We start from the raw sequence: 26,480 nt of genomic DNA on the forward strand, positions 1-26,480 counted from the left end.
ACCCAAAAGTGCATCTTTTTCAACTTAATCCATTAAGTACAAGTCTCCAACCTTCATATCTAAATCAAAATGATGTTTAGATGGATAAAGTTTCCAACTTTATCCATAACAAGGTCACAAACTTTCAAGATCTAAACTTAATGCACTTAAAGTGACCAAAAGCTCATAACACCCAAAACTTGCTAGATCTAACAATTTCATCATCAAGATTCACACTTTATACCACTAGAAGAAAGATCAAGGTGAACAAAGTCTGGATCTATAAGTTCCAATGCACCCAACACTTCTTTAATGAGTTCCTTCTTCTACAAGGTTCACCAAGAACACTCCAAAGCACTTAAGAACACCTGTTTTTGCTCACAAGGCTCAATCTAGGGTTAGGGTTACAAGAGAGGGGTTGGAGATGTGGAGGCTGAGAATGGAACGGGTTTGGGGGAGTTAAGGAGCTTAAATAGGGCTCAACCCACTAAAATAGGGTTTGGGAACTGATCGCATATGTCCAACGTACTAAATTTATGCCCAGCATACTAGGGATGCCCTATTACGCCCAACATACACGTTGTGTACGCCTAGCGTACGCGGCTCAGCCCAAAATCGCCCTAACTTCAAATGGTCATAACTTCTTCTTTCCAAATCTGTTTTTGACGATCTTTATATCCACGAAAATGTATTGAAGGGATCTACAATATTATCTAAATATCTTGGACTAAAAACTTCTCAAACAAAAATCCATATTTCATGCAAGAACCCGACTTATGACCTTTCCCTTTTCACCTTTCTAAAAGGTGTAAACATCACCTCCTTATGGCCCAAAGGCTTTACAAAATCGACTTCCAGCTCACGACCCTGAATCACAGAATGATCTTGAACAGGGCGTGACATTGGATTTGATCATACTTACTTTCAAACTAAAATCATTAGTCCGCAATTCTTTATTTCGTAATTTCAAAACAATCTTTAATTCTTTCAGTTTGTTTTTGAACAAGATATAATTTGATACTCGATCAACCGTGACACCAACATCCCTAGCTATATTTACCACTTCAGAAAAACCTTCCACCAAACACCAAGAATTAAAAACATAGAAAGGTATAGGACCATAATCTAACTTCGTCAAATGTAACAAAACAGGATTATGATCATACCATCTTCGTTCCAAAAACCACAACTTCCAATTGAGAAAACAAGTCCATATACTCAATAGATAAGAAAAATCTATCAAGTTTAGACATCATGGTTCCAAACTTATTCATCCAAGTAAATATACGAGAACCCAATTCTATTTTAACCAACCCCAAATCTTCAAGAAATTGATTAAATATGGCAGCCCATATGGAACAAAACCCAAACTAAATCTATCCCCCTCATCTCTAACTTCGTTAAAATCCACAAACAATGGATAAGCAATGTGATGAGATAACATAAATTCTGAGATCTCATTCCACTATCTATTTTTTCCACCTGATCTCAGGGAGCATATATATTCACCATAAAACGTTTAACATCTATACTAGCCTATCTCCCTTCAACAATCAGAAAATCATTGTAACTTACAACATGTTCTTTAATAAAAACTGTCAGATCCCATACTGACACAATACCTGCAGAACGACCGTTAACTAAACTACATGCATAATAAAATTTAAAATTTCCCCACATTGATTTGATTTTAAAAATATTTAACCTTGTCATAATTGTTTCTTGGACACGAAGGAAAATAACGCCATGTTGGAAGCATAAATCTTTAATCCATTTCCTTTTCTTGCTTTTTCTTATCCCCCATGAGTTTATAAACATGACATTCATCTATAACTTACCGTATCACCCATTCTTTCCATCAACCTGTCAAGTGTCTGGAACCAATCATATCATAACCCATTGTGCCACCATCATTGATCAATTTTTGCAACCTATCAACAATTAGTAACCCTCTATTCATTCTTGATTTGGATCGCTTTTTTGATCTTTAGAAAGATGTATAATAGTTGGTTGCAGAACCCTATTCCCGTTCTACCTCATTTTTCTTAGTATTATTGATATTTTGATGTTTTTCCTGATGTTAAAATCCAAGCAAACTGTAACGCATGTAAAACCGGGCTAGATAATTAAGATATAATACAAGTTTCGTATTAAGAAAATAGGAAAAAAAACAACCTAATCATCCATAAATCGTAAAAATAAGTACGCCAAAAGACACACACACAAATATATATATATATATATATATATATATATATATATATATATATATATATATATAATATTAAAAGTATACATCAACATGATCTTAAAAATATAAATTTCGTAGAATTCCGAGTTCATATGAAGGAGATATGAATTTTATAACATATATAAAAATCTACCACATAATTAAAAATTATTAACGTCAAAAGGTATAAGGAGAATGGTTGGTTTTTGGGTAAAGTCACCAAAATGAAAGTCGTAGTACTCCTTAAGATAAAATTTTTGCTAAAAGGAACACCAAAATTGAAGTCCGGATGAGAGAGTTATGATTTTTGAAAATTCATTAAAACATAAAAAATAATGGCTAAAAATAAAATCAGAATTAGCCGATGGATCCTAAAGGAAAGTTGTAGTACTCGTTGAGAGCTATGCGTGGAAAAAACGTCAAAAATGGAGTCCATATGAAGAAGTTATGAAACTGACGAAATCTGCGATTTACACACAACGCAGTGCATGCCGGGTGCACGATGCACGCTTCTAGAAGGTGAAAACACGGACGTGTGATCCCTGAAGTAGTAGTAGCTAGGAGTAGAAGCTCTACCAGTGCAATTTCCTAACTTTTGTTAGGAAGAACCTCTATCTTTTCAAAGTATGAAGCAAAGCGTTGTTGAAATCATTAGTTATCCACTTTATCAAATGAGTGCATAGTTACTTTCATCTTGCACATAGATACGAAGTATCTAATTAATTAATAACTATATGTACTTATGTGCAAGGATGTTATGTGTTATTTGAAATGTTATAAAAAAAATAAGTTTATATGATTTATACCACATATGTATTCTAAAAACATTATACATTGGATAACGAAGGGTAGTGAAAGATGCCATAGTACGATGAAAGATAGTATGTCATAGTATGTAGGAAAAGATAGGATGCCATGACTTTAGGAATGGTACTAGTGTCGCCAACGCTTTAGTCACTTAGCCAAAACATAGGTGACAACTACCAAACTAATTAATGACAATCCTATAGAATATTGGCAGCTATGAACTTAGTGTAGTGATGGAGCTTGAACATATAATTTTTTTTTTTTGGGGGGGGGGGGGGGGGGGGGGCGAAAGTAAAAAAATCTAAAATTAACGTTATTACACATAAAAAAATAATTTTTTTCCACATTTAAACACCAAAATACCTAAAGTTACCGTTCTTACACAAAAAAACCAACTTTTTATCAATTAAACACAAACAATACCTAAAAAAAAGAATTCCAACTCAGCCCGACGACCTTTAAGGTCTTTAAAATCACCAATTACCGAATTTAAATCAATGTTTTCAGCAATTTCCCTTTCTATGTAAACCACCAAATTGTTTGCGAGAAAGTCATCTGACATCTTATTGCAAAGACGGTTCTTGAATATTTTCATTACAGAAAATCCCCTCTCTGTTGTAGCGGTAGAAACTGGAAGTGTCAAGATTAACCAAACCACTCTATCAAGCAAATAATATGTCTAACGTTTCTGAGTTTCCACAAGTCCCTTGCATAGGTTAACAATAGTTGATACACCACTTAGCCTGGGATTCTTTGTCATATCAATATTAAAAATCTCCAATTGATATCGTAATTGAATTCTCTCTTGGTCCATAAAGTCTTCAGGATAACACTTCTCAACAAGAAGACAGATTTGATCAATGTTAATCACCTTAGGGTGTCTTTTAAAACTAAAGTAGAACTAAGACGTAACAACTCCATCACCTGATCATTGAATCTACTATTTAACTTATGTAACTGTTTGTCCAATGTGGATGTAAACAAATCTACTCTATAAAAATGCTCAAAATTAACATGATTATCTGTTTTTCGAGGCGGGTATCGAGTAGAAGTATATGGAGAATTCATATCTGGCATATCTATTTGATGTTTCTCACAAAAAAACTGTACCTGTGCAAGTTAACAATCCCATCCGTTGTTTCTGAAATCATTTAGACCTTCGTGTGTTGCTGAAAGTAACTCCATGGCCTTAAGAATATCTTGGGATTTCTTTTGTAGAACTTGAGAAAGTATATCAGTTTTTCCCATTAGTTCCTTCATCAAGTGAAGAATAAACACAAAGTCATAAGATTTCAGGTAACAATAAGTTGCATCAGCATCTCCACATTGAGAATAAGTAGCAGATACGTCATCAATTATTCCTTGGAGCACAACACAAGTACAATCAAACATGTTAAGCAAACTACAAACGAAACGAAGATGAGAACCCCAACGTGTATCACCAGCTCTTGTTAATGTCCCAACTTGATTCAATCATTTTCCTGATTCAATTTCACCAAGTTCTAATAAATGCTCAATCTCAGTTGCCTTTTCCTTTTGTAACTCATCATGACACTTACTAGAAGCACAAACCACATTAATTGTAAAAATTAAGTTTGAAAAAAGTTGGTACAAAAGAATATTTTCTCTTGAAGTAGCCACCAGTGCTAGTTGTAATCTATGAGAAAAGCAGTGAACATAATACGCATAAGGACAATCCTTAAGAACAAGTGCCTGTAATCTGTTCCATTCCCCTCTCATATTAGTAGCACCATCATACCCTTGGCCACAGATTTTACTAACATCAAACTGATAGTGTAAAAGTTGTCTCCACATATTTGTTTTCAAGGTTAATGATAAGGTATCCTTGACATGAACCAAATCCAAGAATCTTTCCCGTATGATCCCTTTTGCATCAACAAATCTCAAAACTATGACCATTTGCTCCTTTTTAGACTCATCCCATGACTCATCAACCATGACACAAAAGTATGAATCTCCCACTTCACTACAAATATGTTTTCGAACTTTATTTGCAATAATACTAAGAATTTCTTTTTGAATTTCTCCATAAGTATACTTTGAATTATAAGGAGATTTCTCTAATATAACAATTGCAACTTCATCATTATAAGATGCTAGAAGTTTTAGTAGTTGGAGAAAATTACCATAATTTTTGGAATTAGGATTTTCATGATTTCCTCGTAAAGCACAAGCTTAGAATGTCAATCAACGAACTGTGTCAATCGAAGCTTTTAATCATAAACGATTCTTCAATATTTGCGCTTCATTTGCTTCACTATAATATTGCCAATGTGTGACATCCCCACTTTCACAGCCAGAAAAGACCGATTCTTTTATGCTTTATAAAAATCAGAGTACCTCTTTTAATAAAAATGTTGCGGAATTTGTTCCCAGTAAAACATGATAAATACGTTATCAAAGCATTTCCGAAGAAAAGTGTTTTTATTCATTTTAAAACATTTGGGATGTCATCGTCAATACAGAAACATAAACATAAACAGAAGTTACATTCATTATCACTAGTGATTTATATCTCCTTAATCTCTCTGTGTAATGTGACTTCATATCAACACCTGTGATATAAATAATCTGAGTGGGTCAGGTTGGGAAACCTGGTGAGTACATAGGGTTTTAAACCCACAATAATATAATTATTATGTTTAAACAATCAAACAATCAACCCAATTACCCATCCCCATTATCTTCCTTACTCTCAAGAGTCTACCCTAAGAGTCATCTATCCTACCTTCGTTCATTCTGAAGTCCTTTTCTTCCAGGGTTATAGGACTGGCACTAAGTCTATATCTGCCAATGCTCGTTCGTAAAGCACTAATTCCATAGATGCTAAAGTTCATTCATCGGGTACTAAATCCATAGCTACAAGTGTCTAGGTACTAAGTCCATAGCTACCAACATTTATCTATCAGGTACTAAGTCCATAGCTACCAGCATTTATTCAATAGGCACTAAATTCATAGCTTCCAATGATCACTCATATCATCTTTTATCTCTCATCATTCATCTACCCATGTTATACCCAACATATTTGTAGATATAAAATACATATATAGTTTAAATCATTTAAAACTTGTATAAAATCGTTCATCCAACATAGATAGCAAGTATACAGATAATATGCACACATAACACGTAGTTTATATAAAATACTTCATATCTATGTGTAAGATGAAAGAGACCATGCACTCACTTGATTAGGTGGTGATTCCGAACTTAGAAAGCGCTTCGTTATCTCAAAACAATTTTCCTCGACAAAACCTAGTATCAATACCACTAGGGTTTAGTTTTTAACGTTAACCACGACTAGTTAATAGTCTAGCTATTATTACTATTATATAAGCGTTAAATAACACTCAATATAACTCATAATAATATCCCAAATAATTATTTTAAGGTCCTAATAATGTTACTATAATTAAATAAAAGCTATATTAAATATAGTATAGGCGTAGCTCACTTACAGCGGGTTTTTATTAAAAACCGGGCTTCGCTGGAGCAGCGTTTCCGAGCCGAAAGTTTTTCTTCTCGGAGCCATCGGGCGCTCCGGGGCTTTCTTCTCGTGCTAGGGAGGTTCCCTAGACTTGGGAGGGGTTTAGGGAGGTTAGAGAGAAGTTAGAGAGAGAAAGAAAGGCTTATGGTGTGAATAAATTATAAAGAGTTCATCTCGTATTCATAGGAATTTTATAGTAAAGTAGTCTCGAAGCTTCATCCGTATCTTTCGCGTACGAGCTTTGTTTTCTACGTTCTTTATATCCACGCATTGGTATTTACGAGTACTACAACTTTTATTCAGACCCCGTCGGCTAATTCTCCTTCTATCTCAGATTTACAAAAACCGTATTGTATTTATCGCGCACGAAGAGTAGCGACTAAGCTTCGTCCATATCTTTCGCATACGAGCTCCGTTTCCGACGTTATTTATATCCATGAGTTGGTATTTACGAGTACTGAAACTTTCATTTAGACCTCGTTGGCTAATTTTCATTCTATCTCGGATTTACAAAACTGTATCGAATTCGCCGCACTCGAAAAGTAGAGACTAAGCTTCGTCCATAACTTTCGCATACGAGCTCCGTTTTTGACGTTATTTATATCTACGCGTAGGCAAAAATAAAATATACAACTTTCCTTTTTACTCCGTTGGCTAGTTCTCGACCGATCTTAAATTTAACAGTAGGAGGTGATTACACTGTTAAATGTCCGCGTAAAATTTATAACTTTTACATACGGACTCCGTTTTCGTCTGTCTTTTTACCGTTGAGTTCCTATTAATGAGATCTTCAATTCTCATTTAGGTCGCGTAGGCCAAAAACCGCTCGATCTAAAATTCGAGTTTCGGGGTGTGCACTGCTAAGCCAAATCTTAGAAAATTCATAACTTCCTCATACGAAGTCAGATTTGGGCGTTCTTTTTTTTGTATGTTCTCGGTTTAACGTATACTACAACTTTTGTTTAGATTTCTAAGGCTAAAAAGTCCTCCATCGTAAATTCACTATTTACGTCTCCCGATATCGTGCCGGTTTTGCCATAAAACTTCGAAGGACCATAAAGCATAAAGAACATTTTTTATTTTGTTGCGAAAATTAGGGATGTCACACTGTCCGTAAGATCCTCCCGGTTACTTTCAATATCAATAAATAAACCGTAAACCTATTCTTTATTTTATTCTATAGGCGTTTTTTTCTATCTTGACCCCCTTCCTTTGTGAAACCTTCACACCTGGTGTTTCTTTGACAATTTCTTCATCATCTAATGGAAGATTATTGTTATAATTATCTGCCATATGATATTTATCCAAGTCACAAGGGTTTGGTTTTAAACTATTAATTTCTTCTTCATCATTAATATCTACTTTCCATGTACCTAGTTCGTATACTCATACATGGTATTCCACTCCATGAATCGAGACCACCACTACTTTTGAAATAAACTCCTTCTATTTTGTACTCACATATATACACCCGCAACTTACAACCACCTCTTGGTCACCTTAAAAAACATAAATTTACCCCATATTACTCCAATTCGTTTAAATGAATTTGACCCTCATGCACATAGAGGTAATCCTTCCACTTCTAGCAATACTATTCTCTCATCTATGACGAAATTCCTCCTAATTGAAATTATATATTTAAAAAACCCTTTAAGGCTTATATTTTTCTAAAAATAATTACATGCTTCCATATTCATGAATTCAATCCACACCTACATACCACTAACATGTCTAATGAGCAATCCAATGTACCCTTTACTAAGACATATCTTGTACATGTTTTGCATGACAGGTACCTCATGTACCTTATTCAAATATAATGGTAAGCAAACCCTAAATAGGCATTGTTTACTCATTTATTAAAGTGATCCTTTAAGATAGGTCCTTTGAGATCGTCATTTTAGGATCAGGGAGTGAGAATAACGGGAATGAATAACTGGGTTAATTGTTTAGTGTGAAATATATATTTAAAATGATTTAATTATATTATTATTGGTTGAAAACCCTATGTACGCACCAGGCTCCCAAGCTTGACCTACTTTGTAATATTAATGAAAAACGTTTCTTTGAAAATGTTTTTGATTTCATCTTACAATAAAAATGGTCAGGGATAAATACCAAACTAATATATTCTTTAAAAGAATACTCTATTTCAAATAAGCATAAAGAAAAAGTTTTATTTTGTTGTGAAAATTGGGGATGTCACATTGTCCCTAAGATCCTTTGGGCTACTTTCAATATCAATAAATAAACCATCAACCTGTACTTCAATTTATTCTATAGGCGTTTTTTCTATCTTGATCACCATTCCTTAGTGAAACCTTCATACCTGGTGTTTCTTTGACAATTTATTCATCATCTAATGAAAGATTATTGTTATAATTATCAAGCATATGATATTTATCAAAGTCACAAGGGTTTGGTTTTGAACTATTAATTTCTTCTTCGTCATTAATATCTACTTTCCATGTACCTAGTTCACATACTCACACATGGTATTCCACACCATCAATCGAGACCACCACTACTTTAGAAATAACCTCCTTCCATTTTGTACTTATATAAATACACCCGCAACTTACAACCACCTCCCGATTACCTTAAAAAAACATAAATATACCCCATATTACTCTAATTCGCTTAAATGAATTTGACCCTCATGCAAAGAGAGGTAATTCTTCCACTTCTAGCCATACCATTCTCTAATCTGTGACGAATTCCTCCAAATTGAAATTGTATATTTAAAGAACCCTTTAAGGTTTATATTTTTCTTAAAAGAATTACATGCTTCCATATTCATGAATTCAATCCACACATACATACCGCCAACATGTCGAATGAGCAATCCAATGTTCCCTTCATTAAGAAAAATATTCTACATGTTTTGCATGATAGGTACCTATGTACCTTATTGATATATAATGTTAAGGAATCCCTAAATAGGCATTGTTTACTCATTGCTTATAGTGATCCTTTAGGATAGGTCCATTGAGATTATCATTTTAGGATCACGGAGTGAGAATAACGAGAATGAGTAATCGGGTTAATTGTTTAGTGTGAAATATATATTTAAAACGATTTAATTATATTATTATGGGTTGAAAACCCCATGTACTCACCAGACCCCCATGCCTGACCCACTTTGTAATATTAATGAAAAATGTTTCTTTGAAAATGTTTTTTTATTTCGTCTTACAATAAAAATGGTTAGGGATAAATTTTGAACTAATATATTCTTTTAAAGAATACTCTTTCAAATAAGCATAAAGAAAAAGTTTTATTTTGTTGCAAAAATTGGGGATGCCACACTGTCCCTAAGATCCTCCGGGCTACTTTCAGTATCAATAAATAAACCATCAATCTGTTCTTTGTTTTATTTTGTAGCCATTTGTTTCTATCTTGACCCCCCTTCCTTTGTGAAACCTTCACACGTGATGTTTCTTTGAAAATGTCTTCATCATCTAATGAAAGATTATTGTTACAATTACCTGCCATATGATATTTATCCAAGTCACAAGGGTTTGATTTGGAACTATTAATTTCTTTTTTCGTCAGTAATATTTATTTTCCATACACCATCAATCGAGACCACCACTACTTTTGAAATAACCTCCTTCTATTTTGTACTTACATAAATACAAATGCAACTTACAACCACCTCCTAATCATCTTAAAAAACATAAATTTACCCTATATTACTCCAATTCGTTTAACTAAATTTAACCCTCATGCACAGAGAGCTAATCCTTCGGCTTCTTGCCATACCATTCTTTCATATATGACGAAATTCCTCCTAATTGAAATTATATATTTAAAGGACTCTTTAAGGCTTATATTTTCCTAAAAAGAATTACATGCTTCCTTATTCATGAATTCAATCCACACCTACATACCACCAACATGTCGAATGATCAATCAAATGTACCATTCATTAAGACAAATATTGTACATGTTTTTCATGACATGTACCTCATGTACCTTAGCAACCAATATCATATTAGAATATTGGACCGCCAATAGATCTTTCTCCTCTATTCGTATCTTCTTCTTTTGTTTTACAATGTTATCAGCACCACCTCCTTTCTCCAAAAATTACTGATGCATAGGACTGCTTATTCAGATTACTAACATATGATTATTTAGGGATTCAATTGTTCATATTTACATGTTGTGGCTTATTAGGCTATTTCCCTCTCTAAAATCTTGCCAAAAATTCAAATAAATGATAATTACCAATCCAGATGTTTGATAATTTTCTAGCCATAGAAGATTTAACTTCTACTCTAAGAAATTGATTAAAACTGAATCTTGTGCCTAATTTTGATTGCTACCTAATAATGTCTGCATCCATAATCTTACCAAGCTTAACATACTCCAAACACAGTCCTTTAGAGTCTTTTGACGGTGGAAAATTAATGATGTATAAGGTGGAAGTGATGTGATTCATATTATATACATACATATTCCCAATCAGAACACTATCCTCCTCAAACTTCCCATCCAGATTATTAGAACGAAAACCTGATTGGGTATGTCTTTTCCCAGGTTTTCATGTCCATCATTCTTCATCACGGAATCCCTGCTTCCGTTCTCCCATATTCCACAGGATTGTGATACGATTATTTGTGATCGAGCTACTAAGAATTCTTGAAAAATTTGCATGGAGGAATAGTTTACCGGTGTTTGATCTCGTCGGGAAGAAACCCACGCAATCGCTAGGAAGAAACCTTCACAATCTCCTTATTCTTTTAAATATGTTTGATAATTTCTTTTGTCTGTGGATGTTAAAGTTATACATGATGGGAACCCGTTTCTTCATTGATTTTTTTTGTTGAGGACACTTGATAGGTTGTTGCAATCTTGGGTTAGCGTCTATCAACAAGAAGCATATGTGGAATGTGGTTTTTGATTCACATTTTGTATTGGACTTGGGTTGTGGCTTTTGAAACACCTAATTCAGTTCAATTTAAACCTAAAATTGTGAGGACCGGAACCGGAGTGGACCAAAACCAAAACCGAGGAAAGAAACGAATACCAAACTAGAAATATAATTCAGGGATGGTTCAATTTAGTTCGGTTTTTCCAACCTATATTCTTACCCCTATATATTTGTAGTAATTGTTTTTCATGTACTTCAATTTTATGGATCTAAGGTTACTATATATGTCTTACGGTGAGAAGATGACGAATTTTTTATTGTTGATACATTATATTTAAAACAAGAATACTAAATACTACAAAATTTAATAAAGGAAATTATTATATATATATATATATATATATATATATATATATATATATAATCTCATATCAGCTTATGAAACATTTAAAGTCGACTTAGGTTTGGATTCTATCCGGTACTAGTCTTTGATGTCTTCTCTCACCACCATTATCTTCCAATCAAATCTATTTTCCACCGTCTTATTTGAATCTTCCATTGATATATAAATGACTAGGTTATATTATGTGAAAATCACGATGAATATGTTTCAAGTTATTATATACACAAAAAAGAAATAAAGAAGATAATTCACAGTATGTATCCTTGATTTATTTGAATACATTAAAAGCTAAGAGATTTAATAGGGTTTTTAAAAGATAAATTTCATATATTTCGAAAATGTTATTTGGATAAGATTTTTTACTTTCAAACTTGAAATTTACGTTGATTTGTTACCAAAAAAATGGAAAATAATAGAAATCATAGAAAAATGTCATCTGTCAAAGAGACAAGCTAAAAAAATGACATGTGACACTTTTATGTTTCGTTTATTACTAGAGATAGATAGATGTTACTTAGATAAGATTTTTTATTTTCAAAATTTAAATTGAGGTTGATATGTTATCGAAATTTGAGAAATAGTATAAATTATAGAAAAATTTCATCGGTAAAAAAGAAAAGCTAGAAAAATAATATATGACACTTTTATATTTCGTTTATTAGTATGGATAGATAGACACATGCTTTAGTACTCATGACGAAGGTGTCATGAACTTTGGATATGGATACAAACATGAGATTTCATTTATTTTAACATTGTCGAAAGTGTTTTCTTTCAACTTTTTTGGATATAAATGTATTACTTCCTAACAATAATTATAGTAGAAAATTGTAAAAAAAAACATATATACTAATAAATAAAACAATTTTTGTCACTTTTTATTCTCTCATGCATTGTGTCATATGTCATTTTGTGGTAATCTATATCTATTTATATATATATATATATATATATATATATATATATATATATATATATATATATATATATATATATATATATAAAAGAGACATTTCTTTTCATCATATTCATTTGAAACTCATAACTTTTTTTTAATTAATACATTAAATACATTATTATTGTAATTTCTATATTAATCTTTTAAATTTTAATATAATATACTTAATTTGTTAATATATATATATATATATATATATATATATATATATATATATATATATATATATAATGGTTAATTCAAAACATAAATTCAATATAATTATAATGTAATATATTTAATTTGTTGATTTAAATATGATGTTAAATTGAAAATATAAATCAAAGTGTCAAATAAACTTAAAAAAGAATATAGACTAAATTTTTAAATAGTTAAAAAGTTTAAATAGCATGTTAAATATAAAATCTTAACAATATGTAATAATAAAATGTTAAATATGATGTTAAACTTAAATAAATTCAATATGCTTTTAGTTTGTTAATTTACCCCACTTTATTACTATTAACATAATACATGTAATTTGTTAATTCAAGTATAATGTTAAATTCAAAACATAAATCACATGAAAAATAAACTTAGAAAAAATGTTCAAAAACTATTTATTTAACTAGTTTAATTGTGAAAATAAATTTTTAAATAAAAAATTAAATTGAAATTCCAAATTAAAGAAAAAAAAAGTTTAACAAAACTATTTTTATAATAGCAAAATTTTCTTTGAAGGATAGTTTTTAAATTATTTAAAAATGATATGTGATTAAATATAATGCTACATATAAACTGAATCAAAATTGTCAAAATTCGCATGAAACCTATAGATAAATTCCATTGAAATGATATGATCATAAAATAGCTAATTGGAACTAATTAGCAATTTATAGTTAAAAATAACTATAAATCAAAATATCAATTTTATTTTACTTTACTCACAACCCATGAGTAGTCGCTATTGAGATATGTGGTTTTAATATATATATATATATATATATATATATATATATATATATATATATATATATATATATATATATATATATATATATATATATATATATGTGTGTGTGTTTTAAATATTTAGAATGCTTTATAATATATTAGTGTAAGAATTATTAATTCAAATTTAATGACAAGGATATAGGTATTTAAACGAAATATATTTTTCAATATTTTAATTATATTATTATATTATGTGTAACGCGCGGACATTTACCTAATCTTAGATTAAATTCTATTTATATGCTATTTTATGGTTTTTTCCATTTTATTAAATTACATATAATATTTAAATGTAATAAATAATAAATACATATCAATTCATTAATGCAATTTTACTTATAAATTTTAGATTTCTAAATTGAATCCAATTATTTAAATTGTTTTTTATTTAAATTATTTTTTGTAAAAAAGTGAAAAGAGAAATACACACTTTAGTTGTAATAGTTAAATATTTTTCTCTCTTTCCTTATAAATTCAAAACTTTGTAAATTTTTAGATCTTTATATTTATATTTTCTTTATGTAGTATATGAATCTCACAATTAATGTTCAATAATTAAATAACAAAATAACACCATCATAACCAAAATCAAAATATAATTTCATAATTATAATTTCGAAAGTCAAAATTTATTAATAGCTAATATTTCATAGTTTTTTAAAGCAATTAATTAATGGCTAAAGTTTAGTCAACATGCATGGTCAACCATTTATTAATTGAATATCTGATATTTAAATGTTAATATTATAAATGGGAACATAAGTATGCATGTTTATGATATATATATATATATATATATATATATATATATATATATATATATATATATATATATATATATATATATATATATATATATATATATATATATCACATGGATACTTTTTGTGTTATGATATATAATAATTAGAGATACATAGACTTTTTTTTATTTCACCAATATCATGATCATGAGTTTCACAACTAATTCTTATTTTATTATTATTTTTATCAATTTTTTGTTCTTGGCATGGAGTGCTAATGTTTTTTCTATGGTTGAGAATCATAAAAGATTTGGCCTCTTTGATCGATTTGAAATATACATCATAAATGCAGAAGTGGATACCTTGATGGTTCAATGCAAGTCTGATGATGATGATCTGGGCGACAGGAAATTGGTGCGAAGTCAATATTTCTCTTGGAGTTTTCGTGAGAACTTTTTTTTCACGACACATTTCTTCTGTAATTTTCGCTCAGTAACCCCTGATGATCAAGTGTTACAAAGTACCAGTTTTAATGTTTTTGACCTCTATATATCAACTAGATGTGGGGACCAAGACCCTGTAAGAAAATGTTATTGGATAGTTAGGAAGGATGGTTTTTATCTTACTACAACAGATGCGAAACTTAATCCTGATAGTTGGAAGTTAAAGCGTAAGTGGTGAAGTAAGGACGGTTGTATTTATATGAATCTTAATTGAATGAAAGATATATCATTTAGCCTTAATTTCAAGTTCTCCTTCATAAGGAATTATAGGTCCATACATAATTTGCTACTTCCATCGCAACATTTATTGGGTAGGAAGTTAACTATCACATTAATCTGTAAAAATTTTGTCACACCCGTGAGTTTGGGCTACAAATGTTGACCGTAAGTGAGAAAATATCAACAAACAAGATTTGATTAGATATTGTAACTAATAAATTGAGTGTTGGCTCATTTTTTTTAATGTGAAGCTTACTTTATCGTTTTGGACTAATCTCGGGTTTCAAGCTCATCTAAATAAAAGACCTTTTAATGGTCATTAACCTATAAAGTTCTTACACCAATTCCATTTTTGAGGACATCTAAAGGATCCATTTTTGCTTAAGAAGTTCTTACACCAATTCCATTTTAGAAGACATCTAAGGGATTTTAAAGTTTTATTTTTTTAGAGTTTGAAGCTCCACTAATAGTGCAACACTAATTCGATCCATCTAATTCGGTTTTCTTAGAGTTTTTAATCTGTTGGTATGTATTCTAGTGTTTCATTCGTTTCCCTTGAAGAAAACCATTGAAAATGGTGATTTGAGAGTTGTAGAATTTGATTTGTTGAAGATGATGATTATTCAATTATTCAATGACTTAATAATATTAAGGAGAGTTAAGTAATCTAACCACAATTTAATGTTTATTTGAATAAAATAACCAATTTTTTTTTTTTTTTTTTTTTTTTGTAAAAATAACCACTTGGTCTAGAATGAACATCTTGGACAAAGAAAAAACATTTTTTCTAACAAAAAAAATACATTTTCGACCGACATTCCAGTTTCTTGACCAATATTCCGGATTCCGGATTGAAATTTCGGATTTAAGAAAAAAAAACCTCTAAAATTTCAAAAACAAGTCTAAAATCCGATTAACAATTCTGGAAATTCGATAAAAAAGTTTTTAATTAAATCTAATAAAAAGTTAAACATAGTAAATGAGAACTATATATGATATCAATGCATAACATCATACATTTGATTGAAAAACAGTGACATTAAACACTTCAAAATGAACATTTCGGTCATAGATGATACTTTTATAAAAAAAATGGCAAAACACCAAAAAATAACTCTTAAATTTAAAGATCAAACTCAGAATGGAGCATTCTTTGAAAAAATAAGGATAACTCCAGAATGTGAACAGTAGTCCGACATGAGGCATCCGGAGAAAATGGTAATTTTTCAAAAACTAAAAAATGGTTAGTTTTTTTTTTTGAAAAACTTGTTTATATATATTAGATTACTTAATTTCCCTATTATTAATGTTGTTAATTAAGGTGGAATGAGAAGTTTAAATCAAGTTGTAGACCATTTGGATCCATCCTAAGTCAGTAGAAATTAGTTTACGGTGTTAGAGTTAAGTTGGATGAGTTTATTGAGAATTTTTTAATGTTTTTTGTACACTTGCGCAAATTACATATTTGGTTTCAAAAACTTTAAGCAAACGGACTTTAAAGTACTATTTCAAATTACATATAAATTGGTGTTTCAGTCAGTATCAAAACTCAGATTTAAATGAACTATGTTTCTGTAAATTAATTATTTGGTTACAAAAACTTTAATAAAATAGAATTTAAAGTACTATTTCACACTACCATAGATAGGTGTTTCAGTCGGTATTAAAACATAGATTTAAATGAACTACGTACGTAGAGTAGTGGTTAGATGGAAACCACAAATCTTAAGAGATGATTTTGATAAATGATTATTAGCATACTTTTAGGTTATACACCTAGAATTGCTTACTTATATGCCTCATGCTTAGTGAGACTTATCTTCGGCTTGGTATCATTATGTGATGATGACTTTATGAGGACAATAACATACCTCATGTTGTATATATTGTTATTCTACTTTGTTGTACACTTTCCACTACTAGAGATTGTCATGTGATATGTGTTGATGATGATGATGAAAACTATGATTAGACATATGATAGTTGTCCTTTCCTTATGAAAAAGAATTAACTAAGCATTAAATTGTAACGACTGAAAAATTCCAACCAATTTAAATTTTTCAAAAACAACCCGATTCCATTAAAGTTATTACAAAAAGGTTTTCAATACAATTTATTTAAAGTATTCCCAGAATCACATCACGACAAAACATGAGGAGCGGTACGATCACGCCTTCGCCTTGTCACGGTCTCCTGAAGAACCTGAAAAACATTAAACCACAACTGTAAGCCTGAAAAACATTCAACCCCACGCTAGAGGTCATGGTTTCCCTGATACGCGTATGGGTCCTGTGCTTTCAGTAGTACGGGCCCATACTATTTTCCACACCTACCCATATTTGTATGAAGTACTACCACAACGCCCTAGAGAAACATACAAACAGGCTCTCAACCCTCACCACTAAAGGAACACTGGAAAGCTCCCACAAGGAAACCCTAGGCTACAGGCATCACAAATCAGGTAGCATTATCATGAAATCCTGAAGATCCCTAGCCTAGCACTAGCATGTTGTTCTAACAAAGCTCAAAAACAATATCATGTATGGTATTTTGGGGTTACTTACTGGCTCCGGCTGATCGTACCTCCGCGTCCTCCTTTACTCATTTTGAAAACCATTTTAAATTCTCTTTTGAAAACTCTCCTCGATTTGAGACTAGAGTCACACGAGAGTTCCTCCAATTCACTCAAACCAAGGCTCTGATACCAACTTGTAATGACCAAAAAATTCCAACCAATTTAAATTTTTCAAAAACAACCCGATTCCATTAAAGTTATTACAAAAAGGTTTTCAATACAATTTATTTAAAGTATTCCCAGAATCACATCACGACAAAACATGAGGAGCGGTACGATCACGCCTTCGCCTTGCCACGGTCTCCTGAAGAACCTGAAAAACATTAAATCACAACTGTAAGCCCGAAAGCTTAGTGAGATATCTCCAAAATACCAACCACATATACCATACACGCATAACATGCCATATCATATCCGATCACAGAACAGCCATGCACTTCGGGTCTACTGTGTGACTGGTCCGCCGCACCGGCCAACAGTCCACCTGGTCCACCCTCCGATTCTAGCCATATACCTCGAGTCTGCAGTGTGATTGGTCCGCCCGCACCGGGCCTTCAATCCACTTGGTCCACTCTCCGAATCTAGCCACATACATCGAGTCTGCAGTGTGATTGGTCCGCCCGCACCGGGCCTTCAATCCACCTGGTCCACTCTCTGAGTCTACAGTATGACTGGTCCGCCCGCACCGGGCCTTCAGTCGGCCTGTTCCACTCTCCGAGCCTCGGCACGTCTAGTCCACCCTCTTGGGGCCTACAACCTATCCGGACCGCTCGCTGGGCCTTCGGGACAACCGGTCCGCCCTGGGTATCTTGGCCTACAGCACAAAGTAGGACCCGCCTCAACCCAACTCCAGTCCAAACAACCATGTGCACATAAACATACAATCATATAACAATTCACAGTCAACAAGCCGATCAAACAGATCACATAACATACCATCATCCTAACTAGGATACCGACCTAACCGGTCACTAGAATAGCATCACCCTACATCTCAGGATACCGATCTCAACTAGGTCACTAACATATACCATCCTAGCTACCAGGATGCAACATATCAAAGCAATAACATACAACAAATACCTGGATCTCAATCCGATAAAGGGCCGGCCTTGGTGCCTTAGACCCTGTTGATATAGTGAGGATAACTCACCTCGAAACTGCTGACTGAACAGATAACCCAAGCTGCTCCGATCACTGATACGATCTCCACCACTGGACAACCACCAAGGCACTGAACTCAAAACAATATCCAACAATTACCAAAATGCCCCTGGAAATCACTGGTCAACCCTTGGTCAAAGTCAAAGTCAACCCGTGACTGACTTTACTCGCCGAGTCAACCCGATGACTCGCCAAGTCCCTATGCTTAGAAATTCCCCAATCCGCGACTCAACTCGCCGAGTCACCCCGAGACTCGCCGAGTCCAACAACTCTGAGTCCACTCACACACAACTCACCGAGTCATCCCTTGACTCACCGATTCTCGGCTCAACCAGAAAAGATTGGGACTCTTCGACAAGACTCGCCGAGTCCAAGAACAGACTCGTCGAGTCTAAGGCTATCTTCAACTCACTCGCCGAGTTGTTCTTCCAACTCGCCGAGTTCCAACTTATCTTCAAACAACTCGCCGAGTCCACCCATGTGACTCGCCAAGTACCACCGGGTCTGAATCCATACCGAGGCTTTCCAAGCCATGCAGATGATCCAAAGCATAGATCTACCCTTCCTAAGGCCATCCATCACGTAAAGTGGAAAACTTTACGTGAATCCAAGGAGATCTAGGCATTTTCACTCTAGGGTTTGGGTTTGGGACAAGATAGCTCCTTCAATCACTCATAAACAGGGACTTTTATGCATTCTAACCCTTTTCCATTCCAGATCTGAGGTAGCAACCTCAGATCTAACCTCTAAACTCCAATACATTACAAGATATGCTTCCCCATAAACCCCAAAATGATGCATCTATAAGAATAACAACCCAAGAACGAGATAATACCTCAAAAGGAAGCCCCAACAGCAATGAAACCCGAATCTAAGCAAAGCCCCTTGTTCCAAGCCTCCTAACCTTCAAGATTTCCTCAACAATCACTTCTTCAAGCCTCCAAATGCACTTTGATCCTCTCACACATGACAACTAGGGTTTCTGGACTTAAGAGAGAGTAGAGAGGCTGGGGGAAAGGATGTTATGTTCTTTATATAGGGCTCATCCTCCGGATTTAGGGTTTTCTCCACTCAGCGCCTACTCGCCGAGTCCATCTGCTGACTCGCCGAGTCGGCCACTTAACACGCGACCAAAGTCGCGACCCTACTCGCCGAGTCCACCCATGGACTCGCCGAGTTCCCCTTCCCAATTTACTCTTTTAGCCCTTCAACTTTACTCTGGATATTCCGGGATGTTACAATTCTCTCCCACTTAAATTAGGCTTCGCCCTCAAAGCCTGCGGCAACTCAACTCTAGAAATACTCCCGCAACGCGCCACCTGGCATTAACCAGACCAGGTTCCTCAAGGCACAACCATCGAAACTCGAACTCACTTTCTCCTTTCTTATGGTGTCCTGACCACCGTCTCAAGCCGGCCACCGGCTTCACCCTCTGATAACCCCACTTAACAACTGAGTACTACTCATGATGCAACACTGCTCCAAATCGCAACCAGCACTCGACCCATATGAGCTAGAAGTAACCATGCACTACCGGATTCCTGATCCGAGTCTAACTCTATCCATTCCGCTGACAGAAAGACACTTTCTTCAGAGCAAATCCCATGAGTTCTCCTCTTGCAATCACATACACATGCTGAACTAGCTCTAGCACCCTCGGGTTGGGAAAACCTGATACACTGACGACCTCTCCAAACATCCCCCAGGATGAACCACTACTACATACACAATTCCCTGATCAGAATCACATTGAGAGCCCAAGACACCCTCCCTGCATCCCTTCCGAGCCTCTTGGCTCTACACCCGTGGAATTCCTTCCGCGACCTCAGCAGACATCCCAAACCGGATGTGATTCCATTCCACTGCCGCAAACATGCTGCTCAATAACCATACTTGGATTACTCCAAACATAACTCTGCGTTGCTGCTTTCACTTCCGTGAATTTGCACTCCCTCTCGGAGTTACACTCCTCTCTCTTTCCTTTACCAAGGAAATCCACTTGGCCGCCTTGTCGCTATGACAAGTGCCACGGTGCTCGCCCAATGCTACACCACTCTTTCATAGCGTAACCGTTATCCATCCAACACACATGCTCTGACTCTACTCGCAAGGACTCTCGAGTCCATGCACCATCTCCACTGATCAAGATCAATACCCGGGGCCAGACCTTCTAATGCTATCACACCGCAACATACACAATCCATATCCTCGAACCGATCTAACAATACCTGCAGAGTCTTCAGCATGACTGGACCGCCTCACCAGGCCGTCAGCCAATCTGGACCACTCTCAGAACCTTCAGCCAATCTGGACCGCCCTCCAGTGCCTTCAGTCTGGCTGGACCGTTCTCCGAGCCTTCGGCCTGACTGGTACGCCGACCGGCCTTCAGTCTATCCGGACCGCTCAACCAGCATTCCTCATTCCGAGTTATCTCTCCGGGAAATCCTCCCATGCATACTGTTCTAGCCCTCTAGGGGTTCCGAACTCTATCTCCATCATACATACTCGATCCCGGCCCGATCCCAGGCCTTTCACAATCAAATGCCCTAGGTCTGTATCCCGCCCCGCATGCCTGCCACTTACTCATACCAGCCTACGCTCTTGGCTGACAGAACACTGCTGAATCCCAGACAGCTCAACAATCTCACATACTCATCGATCTTCCAGAGAATTTTCCAATTCTCCCCCACTTAGGGCTCTGACTATCAACCACCGGTCGCTATCACCGACCTCCCAAAACAACCCTGCACAAAACCAACACTTACACGCGGACTGATTCCCACTAGCACTAGCAACCTTCACAAAAATCACATTTCCACACCGATCGTCCCGCTCGAAAGAAACTCAATCCGCAGCGAACCACTCCTCAGAAAGCAGATGCTACCAGGCATTCCGACCAACGCCAGATTTCCACTAATAACCCTCATGAATGATAACCAACGAAATTCCCAACACTGATCCAAAACCAAACCATAACCCTCAAAAAACAACAAATACCACACCGAAAACCACACAATAAGACTAGAAGATAAACAATACTCCACAATAACCACAAGATAATCAAGACATCAAGAAAGAAACATACCCGCGACTGCCTCCGGCACTGCTCTGACCTCCTCTGCTGTAAGCTGAAAAGCACGACCCTGAGCCCTTGGGGGCTCCACTCCACCCTGAACCCCACCCGTGATCCTCAAAGTAGCCGGTGCTGGAGCCTGCACTGGTCCTGCAACGAGCTGTGGATAGTTGACCCTCAAATGTCCAACCTGATGACAATGATAACAAATCCTCAAATCCCGAACCGGCGCTGACTGCCGACAATCCCTCTCATAGTGCCCCTCCTTTCCGCACTTGCGGCATGCACCACCGGACCTACAAACTCCGGTGTGACTCCTCCCACACTTCCCACAAGTGTGGCTACTCAGATCTCCCACTCTAGAATCAACGGTCTTGGACCGTTTTGGCGTCGGCTGCGACCGCACCGGAGCCTGCCTCAGCTCACGCAACTGCAACTCAATCTCTAACTCGCGCTGCCTGGCGGCCTCCTGCAACTCCAATAAAGTCTCGCACCTCTACATAGACACAAACTGTCTGATATCCCTCTTGAGCATGCTTAGATATCGAGACATCTGAGCCTGCTCCGAAGTGAACTCAGGGCAGAACATCGCCCTCTCAGTGAACATCCTGGTGATCTCAGTCACCGACTCCGAACCCTGCTTCAACTCCATGAACTCCTGAGCCAATCTCTCTTTCTCAACCCGCGGAACATAACGAGTGTTGGACATCTCTCTAAACTGATCCCATGAAACCGCATCCCTCTGCGCATCCGAATATGACCCCGTGGTCAATCTCCACCAATCCTTCGCCCCGAGCCTCAACAGGTTCAGAGCACACCTCACCCTCAGATCAGCAGGGCATGAACACGTGAAGAAACACCCCTCCACGTACGATAACCATCTCATAGCAACAATCGGGTCCTGAACTCCATCAAAGGTGGGAGGCTTCGTATTATCGAAGTCCCGATACGGAAAACCCCGACCAGCTCCTCCCCCTGCCGCTGCTACAGCCGTTGTAGCCGCCGCGGCAGCCGTCTCTATGAGAGCTGCATAGCGCTCATCAAAATACTCAACCATGACGGTCTTGATCGACCCAAACAGTTCCAACAACTCGGCCCGGAACAACGCAGCAAACTCATCATGCAGGATCTCACGAATCCTCGCATCCAACTCGCACGTGCTCATCTGACCAATAACCTCGGGCGGTACTGACCCGCCCGGAACTCCCTCTCCTGCTCCCGATCCTGATCCGGATCCACTCCCAGCATGTCTCGGAATCTCCATACTGAAATAACACCACAAAATCTCAGACACTTCCCACTAACCCGGAAACCAACTCTCAACCCCACGCTAGAGGTCATGGTTTCCCTGATACGCGTATGGGTCCTGTGCTTTCAGTAGTACGGGCCCATACTACCTTCCACACCTACCCATATTTGTATGAAGTACTACCACAACGCCCTAGAGAAACATACAAACAGGCTCTCAACCCTCACCACTAAAGGAACACTGGAAAGCTCCCACAAGGAAACCCTAGGCTACAGGCATCACAAATCAGGTAGCATTATCATGAAATCCTGAAGATCCCTAGCCTAGCACTAGCATGTTGTTCTAACAAAGCTCAAAAACAATATCATGTATGGTATTTTGGGGTTACTTACTGGCTCCGACTGATCGTACCTCCACGTCCTCCTTTACTCATTTTGAAAACCATTTTAAATTCTCTTTTGAAAACTCTCCTCGATTTGAGACTGGAGTCACACGAGAGTTCCTCCAATTCACTCAAACCAAGGCTCTGATACCAACTTGTAACGACCGAAAAATTCCAACCAATTTAAATTTTTCAAAAACAACCCGATTCCATTAAAGTTATTACAAAAAGGTTTTCAATACAATTTATTTAAAGTATTCCCAGAATCACATCACGACAAAACATGAGGAGCGGTACGATTACGCCTTCGCCTTGCCACGGTCACCTGAAGAACCTGAAAAACATTAAATCACAACTGTAAGCCTGAAAGCTTAGTGAGATATCCCCAAAATACCAACCACATATACCATACACGCATAACATGCCATATCATATCCGATCACAGAATAGCCATGCACTTCGGGTCTACTGTGTGACTGGTCCGCCGCACCGGCCAACAGTCCACCTGGTCCACCCTCCGAGTCTAGCCATATACCTCGAGTCTGCAGTGTGATTGGTCCGCCTGCACCGGGCCTTCAATCCACCTGGTCCACTCTCCGAATCTAGCCACATACATCGAGTCTGCAGTGTGATTGGTCCGCCCGCACCGGGCCTTCAATCCACCTGGTCCACTCTCTGAGTCTACAGTATGACTGGTCCGCCCGCACCGGGCCTTCAGTCGGCCTGGTCCACTCTCCGAGTCTCGACACGTCTGGTCCACCCTCTTGGGGCCTACAGCCTATCCGGACCGCTCGCTGGGCCTTCGGGACAACCGGTCCGCCCTGGGTATCTTGGCCTATAGCACAAAGCAGGACCCGCCTCAACCCAACTCCAGTCCAAACAACCATGTGCACATAAACATACAATCATATAACAATTCACAGTCAACAAGCCGATCAAACATATCACATAACATACCATCATCCTAACCAGGATACCGACCTAACCGGTCACTAGAATAGCATCACCCTACATCTCAGGATACCGATCTCAACTAGGTCACTAACATATACCATCCTAGCTACCAGGATGCAACATATCAAAGCAATAACATACAACAAATACCCGGATCTCAATCCAATAAAGGGCCGGCCTTGGTGCCTTAGACCCTGTTGATATAGTGAGGATAACTCACCTTGAAACTGCCGACTGAACAGATAACCCAAGCTGCTCCGATCACTGATACGATCTCCACCACTGGACAACCACCAAGGCACTGAACTCAAAACAATATCCAACAATTACCAAAATGCCCCTGGAAATCACTGGTCAACCCTTGGTCAAAGTCAAAGTCAACCCCTGACTGACTTTACTCGCCGAGTCAACCCGATGACTCGCCGAGTCCCCATGCTCAGAAATTCCCCAATCCGCGACTCAACTCGCCGAGTCACCCCGAGACTCGCCGAGTCCAACAACTCTGAGTCCACTCACACACAACTCACCGAGTCATCCCTTGAGTCACCGATTCTCGGCTCAACCAGAAAAGATTGGGACTCTTCGACAAGACTCGCCGAGTCCAAGAACAGACTCATCGAGTCTAAGGCTATCTTCAACTCACTCGCCGAGTTGTTCTTCCAACTCGCCGAGTTCCAGGCCATCTTCATCCAACTCTCCGAGTTGTTCTTCCAACTCGCTGAGTTCCAGCTTATCTTCAAACAACTCGCTGAGTCCACCCATGTGACTCGCCGAGTACCACCGGGTCTGAATCCATACCGAGGCTTTCCAAGCCATGCAGATGATCCAAAGCATAGATATACCTTTCCTAAGGCCATCCATCACGTAAAGTGGAAAACTTTACGTGAATCCAAGGAGATCTAGGCATTTTCACTCTAGGGTTTGGGTTTGGGACAAGATAGCTCCTTCAATCACTCATAAACATGGACTTTTATGCATTCTAACCCTTTTCCATTCCAGATCTGAGGTAGCTACCTCAGATCTAACCTCTAAACTCCAATACATCACAAGATATGCTTCCCCATAAACCCCAAAATGATGCATCTATAAGAATAACAGCCCAAGAACGAGATAATACCTCAAAAGGAAGCCCCAACAGCAATGAAACCTGAATCTAAGCAAAGCCCCTTGCTCCAAGCCTCCTAACCTTCAAGATTTCCTCAACAATCACTTCTTCAAGCCTCCAAATGCACTTTGATCCTCTCACACATGACAACTAGGGTTTCTGGACTTAAGAGGGAGTAGAGAGACTGGGGAAAGGGATGTTATGTTCTTTATATAGGGCTCATCCTCCGGATTTAGGGTTTTCTCCACTCAGCGCCTACTCGCCGAGTCCATCTGCTGACTCGCCGAGTCGGCCACTTAACACGCGACCAAAGTCGCGACCCTACTCGCCGAGTCCACCCATGGACTCGCCGAGTTCCCCTTCCCAGTTTACTCTTTTAGCCCTTCAACTTTACTTTGGATATTCCGGGATGTTACAGAAATGATGATAAGATACATTGGAACTTACCTTACACAATAATACCATGTTGCAACAACACAAAGAAGTGTATCTCGGAGTGATACATAAGGAAATTATGTTCGGAAGGACTATATATAGATATGTAACCAAATCAAGATTTTTGGATAGGGCGAGGAGGCATATACTCTGAATTATGACTTAGTATAAGAAAATCAAAAAGTATCATGCATACAAGTCCTTGTTTAGAAAATTACTTGAAGTAATCAAATGAGAAAGGCTTAAGTGTACAAGTCTTGATATACTAAGGTATCATAAAGAAAATGACTTATGAGTTGATATGGATGGTTAGAT

Source organism: Lactuca serriola, chromosome 8, assembly GCF_051521515.1.
Source record: "Lactuca serriola cultivar US96UC23 chromosome 8, Lser_US96UC23_V15, whole genome shotgun sequence".
Taxonomy (NCBI): Eukaryota; Viridiplantae; Streptophyta; class Magnoliopsida; order Asterales; family Asteraceae; genus Lactuca; species Lactuca serriola.